The sequence below is a fragment of the Oryx dammah genome, unplaced genomic scaffold (assembly GCF_014754425.2).
Source record: "Oryx dammah isolate SB20612 unplaced genomic scaffold, SCBI_Odam_1.1 HiC_scaffold_23, whole genome shotgun sequence".
NCBI classification, from domain to species: domain Eukaryota; kingdom Metazoa; phylum Chordata; class Mammalia; order Artiodactyla; family Bovidae; genus Oryx; species Oryx dammah.
The window spans coordinates 124,526,044-124,528,280 of NW_024070207.1; positions in this window are offsets into that span (position 1 = coordinate 124,526,044).

The following is a 2,237-nucleotide window of genomic DNA, read 5'->3' on the forward strand; positions in this document are numbered from 1 at the left end:
AAGTAGAGCCTTTTTTGCAATGTAATAAAACGTTATAAAAATGAAAACTAAAATAGTAATAAAGAACTTAAAAAATTAAAAAGTTCATAATAGTAAAACTATATCTAGGAATTTCTCTGGAGCTGTTGTGGGCAGTGTGGAATCAGTTCAGTTTCATATAATTCCTTGTTCCAGCTTGTACTTCTTCTCAAGATCTATCAGCTCCTTCCAAAACTTAGTCAATGTTGCTGCTGCTGCTGAGTCACGTCAGTCGTGTCCGACTCTGTGTGACCCCATGGACTGCAGCCCGCCAGGCTCCGCCGTCCCTGGGATTCTCCAGGCAAGAACACCAGAGTGGGTTGCCACTTCTGTTGCACCTCTCAGCCCTAGGGTGGTTCCCTCTTCTTTGTTTGTTTTGACTTCCTCTGTTTGCAAGTGTCTTCAGTGTCTAATTTCAACCGTGACATAAGGGGGCGAAGGTGGTCACTTATTTAGGCTCACTTGTTCAGCTGTGTTGTGGGGAGGGAGCAACACTGCAAACAAATATCCCTGACTGATGCTGAAGCTGAAACTCCAATCGTTTGGCTACCTGATGTGAAGAGCTGACTCATTTGAAAAGACCCTGATGCTGGGAAAGATTGAGGGCAGGAGAAGGGGACGACAGAGGATGACATGGTTGGATGGCATCACCGACACAATGGACATGGGTTTGGGTGGACTCCGAGAATTGGTGATGGACAGGGAGCCCTGGCGTGCTGCGGATCATGGGGTTGCAAAGAGTCAGTCATGACTGAGTGAGTGAACTGAGGAGGGTGGCTAGTTCAAAGGGCAGCCCCTCCCTATGGGCAGATGTCCCCCACTTACACACTCTGCTCTCTGCTCCTGAGCTTTTGGCCCCACTGTGAGTTAGTCTGGCCTGTAAGGCCAAGGCTCTCTCCAGGCCTTGCAGTCACCGCATTCTGTATCCACCGTACACACCTCGAGCATTCTCAGTTCCTAGGTCACGGACACCATGGCAGCATTTCTGTTGCTGATGGTGGCATGCCCTCTTCACCTGGTCTCCCCTGTGTCTCCCGGCCCTCTGCCAGAGGGGAGTACATTTCCTCCAAAGACCCTAACAGTTCAATTTTAAGATCTGTGTGACTGCTTCAGGCATGTCCCCTCATCCCTTTCTCTTGTCCCCTAGACATGGTACCTAACCCATCTTACCTGGAGTTAATGACATTTTTTCTTAAAGCGATGGCAACCTATACACAGAGGTGTTAGCAGCAGTGGTGCCCACATCAGGGAGACTGAGTCAAGACAGACCAACGACAAGAAACACATTAGGAAACATACCCTTAGTTCACAGGAAACACGCCCTTCCTGTTGAGTCTTGGATCACAGATGGTCCATGGGAGTATGACAGTACAGACTAGAAAAGGGGAGAGCTTCAGATGGGACTTCTGTAAGAAATGAGACATCATGTCAATGAGCTATGACTCGTTGTAGTGAGGACTACATTTCACATACAAGTCTAAATGCCACTGGAATCCTGTGTACAACTTTTCAGTAACAAATTTATCCCAATAAAATTATAAACATGTCAGTGAAACACACATACCCAATGAGCTTTGTAACTGAACTTACAATGTTGACAAATGGGAAGAAGAAAACCCAGGCAGAGAATATGTACAGTAAACCATTCTATAAACTTACAATGGGACATAACACAATTCCACATTAGGAAGAATAAAGAAGAAAAAACTTCCTAGTATTGCTAAGTAAAAAGCTGATTTCCAAAAGACATAGTTAAAAATGCTGGAGAGGATGTGGAGAAAAGCGTGTCCTCCAACCCTGTTGGTGGAAATGTAAATTTGTGCAGCCACTATGGAGAACAGTAAAGAGGTTTCTCTAAAAACTAAATGCAGAATTACTCTATGATCTAGCATCCCACTCCTGGGAACATACCCAGACAAAACTGTAATTCAAAAAGATACATGCAGCCAGCAGTACTGCACACAAGAACCAAGACATGGAAACAACCTAAAGTCCAGCGAGAGGTGAATGGACAAACATGACATGATGCCTATTTAATGGAATACCACCCAGCCATAAAAAATAGAATGAAACAACGCAGCAGTGTGGATGGACCTAGAGATTATCTTGGGCTTCCCACGTGACTCAGTGGTAAAGAATCCGCCTGCAATGGCAGAGACCCAGGTTTGATCCCTGGGTTGGGAAGATCCCCTGGAGAAGGGACTGGCTACCTACTCCAG